Source organism: Gavialis gangeticus, unplaced genomic scaffold, assembly GCF_001723915.1.
Source record: "Gavialis gangeticus isolate Ggan-Ray unplaced genomic scaffold, GavGan_comp1, whole genome shotgun sequence".
In the NCBI taxonomy this organism is placed as follows: Eukaryota; Metazoa; Chordata; order Crocodylia; family Gavialidae; genus Gavialis; species Gavialis gangeticus.
In genome coordinates this window covers 34,728,223-34,737,879 of record NW_017728993.1, presented here as the reverse complement: position 1 = coordinate 34,737,879, position 9,657 = coordinate 34,728,223, and positions in this window count along the sequence as shown.

Here is a 9,657-nt window from a genome sequence, read left to right as displayed (position 1 = left end):
ATACTAGATAATATAACTAACATTACTTTAAGACCAGTCCCAAAAAACATGAATAGCTTTGTTATTTTTATATGAATAAAAATTGAGTGTGTGCATTATATGAGTGTGTGCATGTGCCTGCATGCCTGTGTGTTATACATAGAATCTCTCCAGAACATTTCATTACTGGCTTATTTCTAAAGCAGGAAACCTACTGTCTCTACCAGCAATGAGCAGATAGTACACAATCTTAACAGAAGAAATAGCAGGAAGAATGCAGTCAAATCCTTAATCAGACTTCCAGTTGACCCAAACACGTCTTTACTCTTTCCCTGTGGTTTCTTTGAAACTCTAGGCATGCAGACATTTGGCAGATTTTAAGTATTTTAGCCATTGCTGCACTCAGCCATTACTCCAGTCTAGCAAGGCTAGTTCCCATGACTGAAGCATTTGGGAGCTGAGGGTAGAGTTTGAACAAGACAGTCCTAAATGGGCAGCTCCTATATAATCCTACTGTGCTTGACCACCTGTACTGCATATCACTGAACACTGGGAACACATCCTGAATGGGCTTCTGGGAACCTTGGAGGTTGTTTTGCAACTTAGGCCCCTATACGCATTAAACTTAAGGCATGATTAACTAGGTAATCATGCCTTAAGTTGTGACCCAGCTACATGATCAACTCATTAATGGCACAATAAAACAAGCAATAAGCTGCAAAGTTATTCCACAAAAAATGTGTAATAAGCAAGGACCCTAGTTTTCTCTGATAAAAAAAAGAATCCCAATTTTTGGATTTAAAAAACAAACCCCAAATCCACATTTTTCTGTGATTAAAATGAAACATGACTATATACATATCTATATTTATGGTATTTCATTTTAATCACAGAAAAATGTGGATTTTGGTTTATGTTTTTAATCCAAACATTGGGGATATTTTTTTTAAATCAGAGAAAACCAGGATCCCTGGTAATAACTTTGTAGGGCAGGAGCTGGGGGGTGCTAGAGCATACCTCCCTGCTCAGCTGGAGCAGACAGCTTGGGCCAAGTCTAGCATGCCCACCCTGCAAGTGGGATGGGGGGAGGTGCAAAGCATCCTGTGATGCTGCGGGGCTGTGAGTTAACTTGAATCTGGAGGGGAACTGGGACAGATGTTTGACAGACTAGTTTAACCTAAATCAGTTAAGTCTGATACTACATCCATCCAGGTTTATCTTAAACTGGTTTTGGCCATTTTGAAATTGGTTTATGTGCACTGAACTTCTGTTATGTTACAGATTTGAATCTCTGTCCAATTACTTATACAGTATAACCTCATCAATCCGGCACGCTTGGGACTGAGCACCTGCTGGAAATTTAAAAATTCTGGATTTTTGAAACTGGAGCAGCGGCCGGTCACGGAGCAGGGGGTATAGGGGGGATAGTGGCAGTGGGTCTCAGAGCAGCAGCCGCATGCAAGGCGGTGGTGCAGGGTGGTGGATAGCAGCGGCAGCTGCCGCTTACAAACTTCCCCTTCTGCTGCTCTGAGACTGGCCACTGCTTCCCCTTCCACTGCCCTGGCACCGGCCACCACTACTCCCCAATGCACCAGATTTTCAAGAATTCCAGATTTTTGATATCCAGAATTATGGGGTTATACTGTACTGGTTTATGCGCAATTTCTGTCCCCAGCCTATGTGGTCACATGCTTCCCCGTGGCTGGAAGCCCCATCAACTGAGCTTGCAGCGGTGGCAGTGGGGAGAATACTGCTGCTACTGTGAGCCCCGCACCTCACGAGGCTCACAGCAGTGGCCGTGTTCTCCCCATTGCCCCCACTGGATCATGATTCCAGGCTCTCCTTGCACCTGCAATAAGGCACGATAGGATCTAAGATGCAATCCCACAATCCCATCTCCTATGAGCACAAGGCTGGAATGAAAAGAGAGAACGTAAGAGAAGGAGGAGAGAAGAGAGAAAATAGTGTTCACCAGTAAGAAAAGGGAAAAACAGAAAGGAGAGATAGAGGAAGGGGAAAAATGAAGTGGATTAAACAAAGGCAAAGGAAATTAAGGCAAACATTGAGATAAAATTTTTGATGTTTAGAGGAGCTGGTACTAAAATATTAAATTAAAATAAATAGAGTTGGATTTATATTTTAGCAACTCAAAAGAGGAGGAAGAGACAGATTTCAAAACCTTTGATGCAGATGAAAAACGAGCACTGGAGTCCAGTGCTCTTAGTGCAAAGGGTTTTTCGCATCATAAATGCTAGCATTTGGCATAATATTTATGTGCTAATGTGCATGTCTAGTGGGAAGTGTGTGAGAGTTTGGGCCTTTGAGTTGTTGTCGCAAAAATATCTTAAAATCTTGATTGCAGGAGACTGCAACAGGTATTTTCAGGTGTGGGAATTTCAATACCAGGCATGGTTCGTAGTGGCATTTTTGGAAATGAGGGCAAGAAATAGATGGATATGTCCTTGCACGGTTCAAGCAATGCATCCATACTCAAGGCCATTCCCCTTTTGTTTGACTGACTACGGAGACATGACACATTTCTCTCTTCCTCTTAATGCAATCCATTACCACAAGATCATGCAGCACAGCATCACCACAGTTCTCAGACCCATCATAACAAATTAGTGAACTCCTTCCCCCTCGTAATACTGATCCATTTTAACCACTGGAAAGAAGTGGGAGCCTTCAACATAATCAGTGTAACACAGGAAGCAGATCCAATACAAATATTATAGACAATCAATTAAAAAAAATCTTATCATGGAATGGATACTTGAACACTGAAACCAACACATTTGCTGTTGCTTCACTAGCAGGTGAGATTATCTATCACTGTTCTTTTCAGATCATAAATGTATTTATCAGCCCTGCATGGAAACACACAAAATGTCATGCCTGCAGTAACAATCAATATCACACGCAAAGATCAAGGGACATGTAAAATTTTTGTGAAGTTCCTCTCAGGTTCTGCAGATATTGAAGTTATGGTCACGTACCCAAGACTGTCGTCTTCTAAAAGGCAGTTTTATTTTTGTGTAAATTTTGAAAGGACAACTGGAAGCTTAATGAATTGCACTAAGTTTACCTCACAACATATTCTAACTATAAGGGCTTACGGAAAACAATTTTAAGAATATTTTTCCATGACCATATTAAATAAAGTGCACACTTTCCCAACAGGAAATGAAAGCTGCTTACCAAATAGATCTGCCCCATTATTCAGATGGATGACTTGACTTGGGTAACGTTAGCCTGGCTACTCAATAACACTGATTTACCCCAGGGTAGAGCTGTTGTTTCATAGAATCATAGAAAATTAGGATTGGAAGAAACGTCAGGAGGTCACCTACTCCAACCCCCTGCTCAGAGCAGGACCATCTCCACCTATATCATCTCAGGCAAGGCTTCAGCTAGCCAGGTCTTAAAAACCTCCAGGGATGGAGATTCCACAGCCTCTCCGACTAGCCTGTTCCAGTGCTTTACTGCCTTACTAATCAAAAGTTTTTCCTGATAGCTAACCTAAACTTCCCTTGCTGCAACTTGAGACCATTGCTCCTTGTTCTGTCACCTGCCACCACTGAGAAGTCGACCTCCTTCCTCTTTGGAACCACCCTTCAGGTAGTTGAAGGCTATTGATTCCCCCCTTGGTCTTCTCTTCTCCAGACTAAATAAGCACAGTTCCCTCAGCCTTTCCTCCGAAGTCATGCACCCTAGCTCCCTTACCATTTTCTTTGCTCTCCACTGGACCCTCTCCAATTTGTCTACATCCATTCTGTAGTGGGGGGCCCAAAACTGGACACAGTACTTCAGATGTGGCCTCACCAGTGCTGAATAGAGGGGAATAATCACTTCCCTTGTCCTGCTGCCAATGCTCCTAGTAATGCAGCCCAGCATGCGATTAGCCTGCTTCGCAGCAAGGACACACCGTTGGCTCATATTTAGCTTTTATTGTCCGTTGTAACCCCAAGGTACTTTTTTGCAGAGTTGCTGCTTATCCAGTTGGTCCAGTGCCTGTACTGGTGCATGGGATTATTCTGTCCTAAGTGCAGGACTTTGCACTTGTCCTTATTAAACCTCATGAGATTTCTTTTGGTCCAAACCTCCAATTTGTCTACGTCACTGAAACCTAGCCCTACTCTTCAGCCTTACTACTCCCCCCAGCTTGGTGTCATCTGCAAACTTGATGAGGATACATTCCATCACATTTTCCAGCTCATTGCTGAAGATATTGAACAAAACCAGCTCCAGGACCAACCCCTAGGGCACTCCACTTGATACTGGATGCTAACTAGACATCCTGCCATTGATTACTACTCTTTGACCCTGATGATCCAGCCAGTTTTCTGTTCACCATACAGCCCACTCATCCAACCCATACTTCCTTAGCATACTTGTGAGAATGCTGTGGGAGACCGTATCAAAAGCCTTGCTAAATTCAAGGTATATCACATCCACTGCTCTTCCTGCATCCACAGAGCCAGTCATCTCCTCATAAAAGGCAATCAGGTTGGTCAGGCATGACTTGTCCCTGGTGAATCCATGCTGACTGTTCCTAATCACCTTCTCCTCCAAGCGCTTAGAAATGGATTCCTTGAGGATCTGCTCCATGATTTTTCCAGGGACGGAGGTGAGGCTGACTGCCCTGTAGTTCCCTGGATCCTCCTCCTTCCCTTTCTTAAAGACAGGCACTATATTTTCCAATCACTGGGGACCTCTCCTGATCAACACAAGTTTTCAAAGATGATAGCCAGCAGCTCCGCAATCACATTGGTCAACTTCCTCGGCACTCTCATATGCATTGCATCCAGTCCCATTTGCTTGTACACATCCAGCTTTTCTAAATAGTCCCTAACCTGTTCTTTTGCCACTGTTGGCTGCTCACCTCTTCCCTAAACTGTACTGCCACATGCCGTAATTTCGGAGCTGACCTTGCCTGTGAAAACTGAGGTGAAAAAGGCATTGAGTACTTCAGCCGTTTCCACATCAGCTGTCACGAGGTTGCCTCCCTCATTTAGTAAAGGACCCACACTTTCCCTGACCTTCCCCTTGTTGACATACTTGCAGAAACCCTTTTTGTTACCCTTCACTTTCCTTGCTAGCTGCAACTCCAACCGTGCTTTGGCCTTCCTGATTTCATCCCTGAATGCCCCAGTAATACTCTTATACTCATCCATAATTTTTTGTTCCAGTTTCCACTTTTTGTAAGCTTTCTGTGTTTTAGCTCACTGAAGAGTTCTTTGCTCAGCCAAACTGGTCTTCTGCCACACTTGCTAGTCTTCCTGTGCAGCTGGATGTTTCCTTCCTGTGCCCTCAGTAAGGCTTCTTTGAAATACAACCAACTCTCCTGGACTCCTTTCCCCCTCAGACTGGCCTCCCAGGGAATCCTGCCCACCAATTCCCTGAACAAGTCAAAGTCTGCTTTTCTGAACTCCAGGGTCCTTACTCTGCTCCTCTCCATCCTACTTTTTCTCAGGATCCTGTACTCAATCATCTCATGGTCGCTGCTTCCCAAGTTGACACCCACTTCTGCAAACTCCACCAATTCTTCCCTGTTTGTGAGCAGCAGGACAAGAAGAATATGGTCTCTAGTTGGCCTCTCTAACACTTGCACCAGGAAGATGTCCCCAGCACTCTCCACAAACTTCCTGGATTGCCCGTGCAGTGCTGTATTGCCCTCCCAGCAGATGTCAGGGTGATTGAAGTTCCCCATGAGGGCCTGTGATTGGGAAACTTTTGCTAGCTGTTTGAAGAAAGTCTCATCCACCTCATCTTCCTGGTCTGGTGGTCTATAGTACCTACCCACCCCATCATCACCCTCATTGCTTCCCCTCTGACCCTAACCGAGAGACTTTTAACAGGTCTGTCTCTAGTTTCATACTGGAGTTATGAGTAATCATATGGCTCTTTTACATAAAGAGCAACTTTTCCTCCTCTTCTCCCCTGCCTGCCCTTCCTGAACAGTTTATACCCACCATGACAGTACTTCACTCATGTAAGCTATCCCACTGCATCTCTGTTATTTCAACTGTATCATAGTTCTGGGATTGTCTGAGAGCTTCCAATTCTTCCTGCCTGCTTCCCAAACTCTGTGCATCTGCGTATAGTCACCTAAGACAACTAACCCATTGCCCTGCTTCCTAAGGAATAATGAGAAGGCTTCCCCTGCTGTCCCCTTATGTTTGTGCTTCCTCCACGTCACCCACTTCCCACTTACCTCAGGGATTTGGTCTCCATACCCCAGAAAGCCTAGTTTAAAGCCTTCCTCACTGGGTTAGCAAGTCTGCCCGTGGAGATGGTCTTCCCTCTCTCTGTCAGGTGGATCCTGTCTCTTCTTAGAAATCCTTCTTCTTGGAACAATATCTGATGATCAAAGAAGCCAAAGCCCTGCCGGTGACATGATCTGCACAGCCATGCATTGATCTGCAGGGTACATCTGCTCCAGCCTTGGCCCTTCCCCTTGACTGGAATGATCAAGGAGAACACCACCTGAGCTCCCATCCCCTTCACCCTTGCACCCGGAGCCCTGTCATCACTTTTGATCTGCTCAAGGTCTTCTCTGGCAGTATCACTAGTGCCCACATAGATGAAATGCATGTGGTAGTTCTGAACTCCGTGGGTCAGTTAGATCTTGGTAATCCCACCATGACATCTCAGATCCAGGCTCCGGGCAAGCAGCAGACATCCTAAGACAACAGAGGGTGGCAGCGGTCTCAATCCGCTCAAACTGAGAGATACCTGGCCTGGCTTTTTCCACCAACAGAACGTGCTCCTCCTCTTCTGTTGCTAGGGCTCCATATCTGTTCTCCAGACAAACTGCAGCAGGTGGAGATGAAGACATCTTCTTGCTGCCAGAGGTCACAAGTTTCTAACTTCCACCTTCCTAGGAGTCCATGTCCTCTTCCTTCTCTAGCACTGCCTTTGGCAGTCCTTCCTCCACAGTCCTAAAGGTCTTCTTCAGCAATGAATCAATGAAGTCCTCATAGTACTGGATGCTTTGGAGCCTTGCCACCACCTCCTGTAGCTCTCTTGCCTGCTCCCTGAGGGGCACTGCTCACGTTGCAGGCACTCCCCTGCTTGGCTGGAAGGAACCTGCAAGCCACAGTTTCCACAGCACCAAACCAGGACTCAAGTGGAAACATTGACAATGAGTGGTCCTTCCTGGAGAGACACTTCACAGGCACAAGCAGAGCAAGACCTGGCAGTGGCAGTGGCTCTGGCATTGCAGTGTCCTCCAAATATTTCTCTGGGCCACTTAATCTGCCATTTCTTGCTTCCTGCCCCTGTTCCAAGCAGCCCGTCCCTAGGAAACTGTCCTGTGAGCTGGCCTGTTCAATGCTATTTGGTCCTGAAAGGTTCTTTTTCCCCTGCTTCCTCTCATCAAGCTTACAATGAAGAAAAGTGAGAAATTTTTTAGGCAAACTCCCTAGTGGACTCCCCCTCACTTGGGACTCTAGTTAAGCAAGGGGCTTAGTTATTTGTCTAGCTCCTGAGTTTTAGCTACTGACACTAAATATATGTAGGTTAGCTATTCTTAATTAAAGAAAGAGCTTACCTTAAAGGCTCCCCTTCAAAAAGGGGGGCAGCAAACTGACCTGCAAACTGCAGGCAAGCTGCCCTGTTCACTTGCTCCCTGGTCCTTGTTTCATCATAAGAACAAATTACAGAAAAAAAACCCAAGGAAACATTTTTTTTTAATTAAAGACTTCTCTTTGGACTGATTCCCCCCAGGATCTGACTCCTTCAAGCTCTCTAAGAAGCAGTATGCCCTTACCTCACTTATGGCATGAGGGTGAGAGCATACAGTAGTTCACTTAATCAGCCCATTAATTCTTTGTGTTCTTTGGTGCAATGCCAAACACACCTGCAGTGCCACTGTGGTCAGACAGAAGTGATATTTGTCGCACGACTGGCCTCTTGAAAGCACTCTACAGCCGTGCCATGACAGAAGTGCACAGCTGCAGAGTGCTTTAAAAGTGGGGGACAAATTAATCCTCATTTAATGAGGGTTCAGATGAAGGTGCTTTAAAGTGGAGTGCCTTCATTAACTTCTGTTTGTCCTGGTGCGTGAGTAGGGCTGGGCTGATGCAGCTCAGCCCTACTCCCCATACTGTTTCCAGGCTTATCTGGAGTTTGCCCAGCCTGCACTGGAGGTGGGGGTTAGGTGGATTGGACCTTGGAGTGGGGTGGCAGGGCTAGGGGGAAGACAGGCAAGCAGGCAGCCTCTCTCTGCTGGATCAGCTCCAAAGTGGAGCTCAATCCTTTCTCTTCTCCCAAACAGTGAACTCCTGTTGTGTCAGGGAGGGGGTTACCTAACTCACAGCACTTACTGTGAAGCGCCATGAGTTACAGCAGGGAGCTACATGCCTGTCAGTGCCCTGTATGGATATCTTTACACATGCTCTGGTGGGGAGAGGGGCATTTTAATTTGAGTGGCTCCAATGAGCTTGAGTTGAAGTGCCCCCACTGCCATTTTGAAGCAGGGGGATGCTGAACATACAAGATTTGGAAGCTGCTGAAGCAAGTTAATTAGCTCCAGCAGACTTGTGTCTGCTCTCATGCACTGTAGTTACAGCACATTGGAGCAGTGTTCCTGCCCATATATAGGTACCCTATGAGATCCTCCTCATTTCTCTGTTCTATAAAATCAGTTTATAGAACAGAGTTATTCTTCTGACATGTAACTAAATGAGCAGCCTGGAATGTGAACTAAAACTCAGGTTTGATTCTGCTCAGCTTCAACATTAACTTTTCAATTTAGATTTCCCTCTGAATCTTGTCCAATGAGTTTAAAAGAAGAGAGTATTGCATGAGAGACCAAAACCAAGTGCAGCACATGGGGCAACCAGCTATTTTGAAAAGGAACAATTTAATTTTATCTGGAAAGCAAGAGAGCACTTCATCTTTCAGATAGACAGAGTGACCCCCAGTGGCAGACATTCTTAGCCAGCACTGTTTACATTGTCTCACTGTTGGTGGCCTTTTTAAATAGTGAGTCCCTGATATTCCCATGTGAACACCTAAATTCCATTTGCTTTTTTTTTTAAATAAATGGTAGAACGTATCCATATTGTATAGTCCTCAACAGTCCCTTGATATGAGGATGACAGTCTTCCAGTAGATAGGGAAGTCACTGGTAAATCTGGAGATGACTGAAGAGGCCAATCTGAAATCTGCATGTTCCACTGCAACCATGGTAAATAATTCCAGGAGGAAGGAGTGGATTCTGATGATGTTGGGTCACAGCTCTTTCCCCTTGTCTCTCTCAGATATCTGCAATCTTAGTGAGGTAATCATAGTGAGTAGGGGTGTGTGAAGCTTCTGTCACCGATCTGATTCAGAGAAAATTTGGCCTGATTCAGAGGCTGAATCACCGCACCCAAATCAAATCGGAAGATGAAAAAAAACCCTCTGAATCTATTTAAAAAAGATTTGGAGATTTGGCAGCTTGGAAGGCAGTCTTGCAGGGAAACAGAAACTAAGAAGAGGGAAGGGGAGCAGGAGGCGAAAGACTGACATCTGTAGCTAGCCAGTGACTCTGATCTTTCCCCAAGTCCCCTTCCAATCAGTGCTCTGGGGGAGGGAAACAGCACACAAGCCTCTGTCTGCAGCGTTTCTGTCCCTTTTGTGAGCTGTTTCTGCCTGAGCACTGGGAAGGCCTCCTGTTACAGGCTACTATCC